The 9,818-nt window shown below is 43.5% G+C and overlaps 1 long non-coding RNA gene across 1 annotated transcript; it reads right to left on the bottom strand.

Annotated features, from left to right (window-relative positions):
* Positions 1-321: 321 nt before the first annotated feature.
* LOC129481920 (uncharacterized) lies at positions 322-9,458 on the bottom strand. Its single transcript, XR_008657548.2, has 5 exons — positions 9,375-9,458; positions 6,184-6,408; positions 4,509-4,622; positions 3,309-3,389; positions 322-663 (listed from the first exon to the last, which is right to left on the bottom strand). It is a non-coding gene; the product is annotated as an uncharacterized lncRNA (long non-coding RNA).
* Positions 9,459-9,818: the final 360 nt, after the last annotated feature.

The raw sequence follows: 9,818 nt of genomic DNA, 5'->3' as shown, positions 1-9,818 counted from the left end.
GTGTTTCTTAGTCTTCTAGTTAGAAAAGAGTGATTTTAGGTGACTTCAATTGGGGTGAAGACTCCCCCACAATATGTCTTCGCCTCCTCCCTCACGCTGCCCCCTATCTCCTTCCAACCTTGTTCTTCAGTCCCCGTGTCCTTGGCCAGCCTGCCAGGCACTACATCTTTCTCGCAGGCCACCAGTTGAAACAGAAAACACCCACAGTTAAATATGGCCCCAGGAAAACAGAGGTAAAGGAATATTAGGTACATAGGCTTTGCTTCTGGAACTTTCTCCAAATGACTAGAAGGGGCAAGACCTCAGCCCATATCACCTGAATAATGGACAGATGATCCTCCTATTTGGAACAGCCAAGAACAATATTCTCAAGAGTATTCTCGTGGGATGAAGTGTTGGGAGAGAGCAGCAGCGTCACGAATGAGCACTGGAACAGGAGACAGGAGACCAGAAGGCATGGACTGGCTCTGCCACTCTGTCTCTGACCTTGGGAAATTCCCACTTTGAACCTTGACAGCCTTCCCTGTAAAATAAGGAGCTGGTCTTGACAATCATCTCACCATCAAGCAGAGTGCCAGCTGCAATGTGGGTGCTTGATCAACGCTTGTTGAAACAGATGGTCTTACTCTGAGATATTCGAATGGCAGAATCCCACCACAGTGCCTACCACACAGTAGGTATTCAATAAAAGTGAATTTCTGTGAGTTAATTTTCATGTGACTACAGAAAACCGGTGCAGCGTGCTTGAATTAGGGATGTGTTGTGCAATTCATAATCAGGGAGTTTGGGTGGTGCAGCGGGGTGATTCCAGGAACAGAGGTCCACAGACAGCCCTCTGGTGAGAAGACCCTGGCATAGCTGGAGGGACAAACACACTCTCTTCATCCCACTCAGCCTCTGCCCTCAGCTCCCCTCCCTCATGGGAGGCTCTCTAACAGATACGCCCTGGGCAGAGGAGACAAGATCACAACACGGGCCTGGACACCAGGGCTTTCAGAACCAGTGTGGGATGGGAACTCCCTTTTATGGTACAGTGGCCTCTGAGCAATGCTTCAGGGGAAAGCTGGGTGACTTCTGGATGCCCCCTCAGCTTGCCAGGACAATTTTGACATTCCCATAGTGCAGGTGGGCTGGTTTGAGGAACCAAATACCAGTTATAGCCAAATTCCTGGGGAAACGGAAAGAACGTTCATAGAGTTCAGTCTAGGGAATCTCAAGGGTCTTTTGAGAAAGGCTTTGGAGGAGGCAGCACTTGCCCAAGGAAAGGAGAATGAAAGGGATGAATTGGCTGGGCAAATGGTTCAGGCCCAGGCTCAGTGAGCACAGGCAGATGGACTCCCTGAAATCCCCATCACCCACCCGCTGTGAGAACCATAGTGTTGCTCAACCCTAAAACTTCCAGGGGAGCCCCTCATCAAATTTGTCTTCCCTGCCCCCCCATAGATGATTGCTACACTTGTGCCTTTTATTATTATTATATTATTATTATTGTTATATACATATATATTTTTGAGATGGAGTCTCACTGTGTAACCCAGGCTGGAGTGCAGTGGCGAGATCTTGGCTCACTGCAAGCTCCTCCTCCTTGGTTCAAGTGATTCTCCTCTCTCACCTTCCCGAGTAGCTGGGATTACAGGCGTCCGCCACCACACCTATAATTTTTTGTATTTTTAGTAAAGATGGGGTTTCGCTATGTTGGTCAGGCTGGTCTTGAACTCCTGACCTTGTGATCAGCCCGCCTCAACCTTCCAAAGTGCTGGGATCACAGACGTGAGCCACTGCATCAGGCCTAATTTTTGTATTTTTAGTAGAGATGGGGTTTCGCCATGTTAGCCAGGCTGGTCTCGAACTCCTGATCTCAGGTGATCCACCCACCTCAGCCTCCCGAAGTGCTGGCATTACAGGCGTGAACCACTGCGCCCGGCCCATTTGTGCCTTTCCAATTGTGGTTTTCCAATATATGTTGCTGAGGACACCACGCAATCCTGAGCACTTGAGCAGTGGAAAGGGAGCAGCAGGTCAGAATGGTGTGCTGGGCAGATTGGAGAGTGAGGAAAGAGAAGAATCAAATGTGATGATGTTGCTCTGGTCGTAAGGTGGGGGGATATTTCAGTTTCCAGAGCCTTATTTAGGTTTAACTAATCATCATCTTTCATAATCACAGACCACTTTATGTTTTCAGAGTAGGTTGACACACAGAATGGTATTTTTTCCTTCACAAATTTTCTCTGCACAATAGACGAGGGGAATCTTATTATACTTATTTAAGAGATGAGAAACCTGAGAAAGATAGAGATCATGATTACCCCAAGCTTTCTTGGTTAGGCAGCTAGGCAGCGGAGATGCAAGGCTAGGCTATACCCTCATCTCTCCGTTTTCCAACTTCATGATTTTTGCCATGTAGCTTTGCCCCCTACACTACTGCTTATTATAAATATATGATATATATTTAAAAGATATAGTTATTTTTATATGATCAATTAAATATATATTTAATATTTATGTTTAATTATTTAATATTATATGTTTAAATATATTGAATATTTATATATTTAATTAATCATTAAAGATATATTTAATATTATACATTTATATATTTAATTAATTCACTTTAGGAAAGTCTTCTGGTCCTAGGCCAGGAATTATCTTTGTAATTCTTTACTCTATTTGGATATGTTTTTCTCTGTACATAGCATAGGATAAAAATGATGACAGCTAGCCAGCGTTTTTGAGTGCCTACATGTGTTATAACTAATACAGTCCTCCTAGGAGACAGGCCACATGGAAGCTTTCTGAAGTTAAACAACCAGCTCAAGGTCATACAGAGGGTATAGAGAGGAACAGGAGTTCATGGCCATGTCTTTCTGACTCCAAATGCCACGTTGCCTGGCCTCTGGAACTTGACTGCCCCAGCACTCCCATAGGGCCTGCCATCACTGCGGGTTTGCAAACGTCAGTCCAATACGGCTGCTGAATCCCCACCTGCACCATTCCATGTCCCATGTCAAATTCAACTATGGGCCCAGAGCTTTCCCTCTCTTTAATCCCACTTGTCTGTCCTAAGAACCAGGTGGTTTTGGTAAAGGTGTTCAGAGGCTATAAAGTCATGGCAATTCAGTTCTCTATCTTAGCAGGCAGAGTACTAGGACAGGAAAGGGGCTCTGTAGGCCAGCATGTGGCCATTACAGATCCAAAGACCACCTCTGCCAGCCCAAGGATCCCTTATGTAGAAAGTCTTATGAATGCCTCTAACAGTCAAAGTGGAGGGTGAGAAGTGCATTAATACCAGGGTACCATGACTGCCTTACCTTAGGCAGGTATATTCTCAGGACACTAGAACACCCTGTGAAGTCCTCAAGGACTTGGGACACGATTGCTACTCCTTCTTCCTGGGGAGAGTCAGGGGAGAAAGCACAGGTTACTTCAGCAACTGTTAAGTAAGACATCCAATTCTCTTTTAGAAAAAGTATTCTACTAAGTCAAATGTAGAGCTCCTTGATTAAAAAGAACAGAAAACTAATCCAATAAGTATTTGCCATGAAGAAGGCTGCAAAGTCGATGAAAAATACTATTACATCCTTTCCTCGCCACTAAAAAAAAGGGAGAAAAACCTTCACATGAGCTGACGTGACATTGATGACCGCTATAGGAATTTAGAACATGATCAGTTAGGAAGGGCTTGAACCTAAATCTAACTATGGATTATGCTTCTGGATCTTGAAAAAGAAACCAGACTTCAAAGCAAAGGTTAAGAAATTTCCATCTTGGAGGGAGTACCTCCCAATCTGAGGTTGCCTTTAGTTGTTGTTTTAAGCATCTTGTAAGATAGTTTCATCTCCCCGGTTTCTTAGTAAATTCCTGAAGGTCAGACACAATCTCTCAAATTTCTTTTGTGTCTCGCATCTCACCAGCAAAATTCAAACCACAAACACAGAAGCAGCTCCATACAGAGGCCTCTGTCTCTTTGAAAAGAAATAATGGAAATGACCAGGATGGTCTTAAACCCTCCACTCTCTGGGTCTTTGTTTTCTCACAGTAAGATGAAAATCTCTCTTCAAGATCCCTCTGGGTCTAGGTAGGTTACTTCTCTGGAGAAAAGACAAGTGGCATCAGAAAAAGAGCACTCAACTTAGAACCAGACAAGTCATTTGAATTCTTGCAGGATCACCTACTACTAAGCCTTTCTGTGCCTCAGTTTCTTTGCCTGTAAAAGGGAAAGATGATACATGCCTTCCTTATTTCAAAGGGTTCTTGTGAAACATAATTCAGACAGCAAATGGGGAGAGAAACCATTGTAAATCATGGAGCTAAACTCATAGGGAAGTAGCTTTCTACAGTAGGATGAAGTAGTTGAATGGAGTTTTATATGCAGAGGATCCCACAAAGTTAAAAAATCTGCACAGAAAAAATTAAAAAAGGAGTGATTTCAGATGGCATGGCGTGGGAATGGGCAAGAAACATCTTCCACGTAAACAATGCAAGCTTTAGACTTCTTGGCTGTTAATTACATGAAGAGACCAAGAGACTTGTAAACCCATCTGCTGCATTGTAGATGATTCCATACGGTTGAAATCTGATTCTATCTCTTGGAGAGTGGGTTAAGTAGATGGAATCAGGCAGCACTGTGAATAAAACAATAGAAAGGCATATTTGTATTGTCCTTTACTGTTTTGAAAGCACTTATGCATATATTATTATCCCATTTCATCCTTATACACATGTGAAGTAGGTATTAGGTTCTCATTCTTCAAGTGAAGAAACTGAGACTCAGGAGAAGTAATTTGCTAAGAGTCACACAGTTAATAAACAACTCCTCCCAAACTCAGGTGTCCTGATCCAAAAGTCTCTGCTTCTTCCAGATTTGAGAAAAATATTATGTTACTTATCTCAGTAGATTTACTGGGGGGAAATGAAGCCGTCTTAGCTTTTTGGCAAAAGTGCACTTTGGTCTTCCTATGGCACCACCAAACTTTGTTGCCTGCACTCCAAATCTTGAAAGCGTTTTAAATATTAATGCTCATCATACAAGTAGATTGCACCACAGATTGTGAAGATGCCTAGAATTAGTCCATGAATATAATGTCATAGAAGCACTATCGCCTTTGATCCTAAGCTTGTATCCCTGGGGCCAGCCAAGCAAGGGGAGAAGTGTACAGTTTGATCTGAATCTTGGATTTCTGGAGGAATCTTGGAGCCTATGTGTAAATGCAAGATTTGCCCCTAGGTATGGACATAGACCTGCAGCAGATCCCTATCCATTGGCTAGGATGCTTGAACAGGACATTGCTTTCCGGTATGCTGTCATATCTCCATGTGTTTGAAGACAGTCACTGACCATAGTACAGAAGTGCCCTCTGTGTTCTGGGAAACATAAGGAGGAACAAATTGGTGCTTGGCTGAACATCAAAAGCAGGTCGTGAGGACAAGCCCAGCCTCATGCTTTCACCCTCCCTTGCCTCAGCACATACCTGTATCCCTCAGGAGCTAATTCTGTGGACAGTTAGTGGTGGTTTGTCCTTTCGAACAAGAGGAATGACTCAAGATAAGCCAATGTTATCATATTCTGTTAAATCAATTTCTCCTTAGATGTTGGACACCGAGTTGCGATCAAGATGGATTTAGGCAATGAGGACTCTCTCTTTTAAAAAACGCAACCACATAAATCAATTGACTTTGTTCAGTGGATTCACCTACTATGAGGCCAATCTCTATTATAAAATCTTCTCCCTCAATTTAGCGGTTTCTATACCTGGTTTACTGAGTGATATTTGGAAAATTACTCGCACTCTCTGGTCTTGATCTCAAACTCTTGATTTCAAAGTATCTGCAGAATGACAAACGTGCCTACTTTTCCACTGAGCTTTCTATGAGAACTAATCAAGTATTGAGCAACTATTTTGAACTAGCTGTTTTAATTAGTAGAAGAGACCAGTGAGGGGTATAATCCAAGAAAGCATCTAATCCAGGAACAACTAAAGAAGCAACAAATCAATGAGGCATAGGATTCTATCATGTTTTCAATTTAGGACTGGACCTAACATGAGGCACGAAAATCATCTAAGACATAATTTTTTTGCACCAATGAATTTATAATCAAGCTGTGAAGATAATTCCTTAAGTGAGGTCTACAAAGAATAGGACTAATTGAATTCCACATTGCAATTGTCTTGTAACGTTATTTACTTATTCCAGTGGTGCTTCCATTGCTCCAGACATTTCTGGCATCCCCTTTAGTTTGTTGATGAACAAATTTGAAAGGGAGAGTTGGCACCCACTTCTCAGTAGGAAGAATCTCCTCCCCAATTCCTCCATTGCAAAGAATTTGGGCTGGGGTTAGATCAGAAAGCCCAGGTTATCAGCTTCTGGCTTCTGAAAAGAACACCTGCTTGCTTGGAGGTATCAGGTGATCTAGGAGGAAAAATACAAAATGGAAAGGATTGGTTTCAGGAGACAATGGGAGCAGAGGATCAAAGGGTCTGGGAGGCACCAGCAGGCCTGAGAGTGGGTGAACCTCAGTGACACACACCTGGTGTCACTTTCTAATGGAGATTCCCGATTAGCGGAAAGAGTCAGAAAACAGTTGGTAAATGGAGAGTGCTATCTCTTCCTGTGAAGCCTATTGGACCATAAGCTGTGCAATTTGTTGTTCTGTGGGGGTGTAGTGCCAGACCTTGTTTTGCAGATGGACAAACCCTTGGCTAAGCTCTAAAATCTGGGGGCTACCATTTATTTTGCTGATGATTTGAATCCCTCCCCACTCCCCTTAATTTTTCCAAGAAAGGCTGCTCTTTAAAGATTGACCTGATCAAGTTTCAGGAAAGTTCGGTCAGCTCTTGATTCCCACTTTGGATAATAGCCTGGTTAAATTTTAATGTTAGGCTGCCCTGTATTCAATTCAATGGCCCACATATTTATTAAGTAACTACCCTGCAAAAGGACAGACATGAACCGTAAAAGAGGAACCATGAATAATGCATGATGCTCACTCTCAGAGACCTGATTCTCTAATAGTGGAGCTAAACAAATAACAACAACTGCAATAGAAGGCTGACCATGTTAGCTATAGATGAAAAGTTCAAAGTCCTGGGGCATTTTAAACTGGGAGAGACCACATATGCACACTGTTGGGTGAAGTAGGGAAGCCATGGTGTTATGACGTGGGAGTGACAGCTGAGATAAGTCTCAAAGGGTTCACAAAATTTTTCCAGTCAGAGATGCGTATGGTGGCCTTGAAGAAGTTGGTGGGGAGGCATGGGATATAACTGATACAGGAAGTTTGACTAAAAATATGGAAAAAGGAATAGAGAAAGGTGGGCTTGAAAGAGTAGAGTGGGTACAGATTTTGGAGGCTCTGAATGCCAGGTTAAGTTTCTGGCACAAAGTAGTGGGGAGTTGGGGAAGGCTTCTGAGCACAGGAATGGTCAGTGTTGTACCTTGGGAGAGTACTCTGATAGCAGCAAATAGGGTAAACTGGAGGAGAAGAAATAGAAGAAGACCACTGCAATGTCCTGGAATAGGAGGTGTGAGTGCCTGCCTCAGCGAGGTGGCAATTAGGAAGGAGATGGTGCCAGTGGAGACATGGCAGAGAAACCTCCTCCACACATCCTGTCCAGTGCAATCCCTGGGTTAAATGACTCCTGACACAATGCTTTGAACAGCCAAATAGAATGGACTCTGGAGCTGTCTTGTTTCTAATTTTGTGCCTTAATGACCAGTTGATAAAAACCATCTAATTAATGCCTGACTTAAGGAAGGTCCCAAGTGCTGGGACCCTCTCTGGTCACAGTACTCTGGCTACTCACACAGGATATTTTGCCTGTCTACATTTATGGGAGTCTTGTTTTCTACACTATTTAATGTGCCCTTTTCTGAAAGATTATAGAAAAAGAAGCCAGATATTTGAGATCAGAGGTTAGAGCTTGACGCAGAGATAGAAGGAAAGGAGGGAAATTATACAAAAGCACAAAAGAATTTATAAAAGAAAAGAAATTTTCATTGGTTCAAAAAGACAGCTAGGGCCAGGCCCAGTGGCTGACACCTGTAATCCCAGCATTTTGGGAGGCCAAGGCGGGTGGATCACCTGAGGCCGGGAGTTCGAGACCAACCTGGGCAACATGGTGAAACCCAGTCTTTACTAAAAATACCAAAAAATTAGCTGGGCGTGGTGGCACGTGCCTGTAATCTGAGGCAGGGAAATTGCTTGAACCAAAGAATCAGAGATTGCAGTCAGCCGAGATTGTGCCACTGCACTCCAGCCTGGTGACAGAGTGAGACTCTGTCTCAAAATACCAACAAACAAAAAAAGACAGCTAGGGGTCCTGGACCAGCCAGAAATATAGACACAACGTCCAAGATAATGGGTATACCAACTGATTTTCTCTATTAGAGAATATTCCAATGATGGACATACATTGCAAGATGATTCCACAGGGAAAAATGGTGTGTGTGTGTGTGTGTGTGTGTGTGTGTGTGTAGGTAAGCATTTGTGAAAAACCATTACCAAAGTTTGTTGCTATTTAGCTCACCATTTCTGATTACATAGCAACCCCCAAGAGGTTCCCTTCCCCCACTACCCTTGAGAGAATTAAATCGTTCTAGTTCCAAGACGGTAACATAAGCATCTGCCCATCTATCTCCGGTGACTTATTTACTATGACCTCTCCTTCAACCTGCAGGTCAAAGATTCTCTGAAACATAAATAATTACGTTAAGAAAAAGAGAGGAATGTATTTAACATAGTGGACTTTTTTCATTGTGCTCAATGAATATCTCCATGCCTAGTGCCTGTGCTAACAGAGGTTTATACGATTTAGAAAAAGCAATGTTCACTGCCACCTCAGACAAACCTTGACACATCAATGGCTTAATGTTATTGCAAACATTTGTTTCTTGCTGACATCAAAGTCCAATAACCGGTGGGTCAAGAGGGCTCTCTGTCTCAGAGCTCTACCATCTGGTACATGCGCCATCTAAGGCCACCGTGGTGGAGGAAGAAAGAGCTGAAGGATCTTGCAGGCTGTCTGTAAGGGGCATGCTTCATGCAGCTTATCTCACTGTGCTTATTTCATTAGCCAGAAGTCAGCAAGTCGAGGCTCCAACCTCATACAAGGGAGGCTGGGCATCCAGAAGAGCACATGAAGCTTTGGTGCTGCAGAGCTTTCGCTCAAGGGCTTCCTAGTGGCCATGTGACACCCCGAGGATCTGTAGGCCACCTTGACTAGCTCCATCCCAATGCTGCCCTTGGGCTTCCAGCATTCATTGCACCCCCGCCCCGCAACCGTGTGGTTAGGAGAAAGACTGCGAATGTCCTGTTAAAACCCTTGATAAAAGATATTGCCAAGTCCTGGATTTGGGATGAAGATGAGCATTCTCACCATGGGGTCTGCGCTCTTGACTTTGGTTGTGTGGGGAGGGGAAGCAGAAGAGAAAGAGAGAGACAGAGACAATGGGAGGTGAAGAATGCACAAGCAGCTGAAACATTGCCTCATTGTGTTCCCAGATTCTGATACTGCATCACTGGCTTCCAGAGTGCCTGTGTGACCTCACTGGATTCCAGTCTCTATATTTGTTCACCATCAGTGCCTCTTACTGTAAATAATTGAAAGGAATATAATAGGGTGAGAATTATTGTTGCCTCCCCCTTTCGCCTTTCATAAAATCTTTTTATATCAGAGGGGTCTGGCCCCAGCCACTCCTAGCTCTATAATTAGTTCTGGGAGCTGCAAGGATTGAGATTTAGCTAATGACATTTCACAGTTCAATCTTGAAGTACGTCAGGCTTTGTGATCTTTTCTGAAGCAAAGAGCTAGGGCTACAGA

This window comes from Symphalangus syndactylus, chromosome 5 (genome assembly GCF_028878055.3).
Source record: "Symphalangus syndactylus isolate Jambi chromosome 5, NHGRI_mSymSyn1-v2.1_pri, whole genome shotgun sequence".
Lineage (NCBI taxonomy): Eukaryota > Metazoa > Chordata > Mammalia > Primates > Hylobatidae > Symphalangus > Symphalangus syndactylus.
The sequence above is the reverse complement of the archived record's forward strand: the minus strand, read 5'-3'. Positions and strand labels throughout refer to the sequence as shown.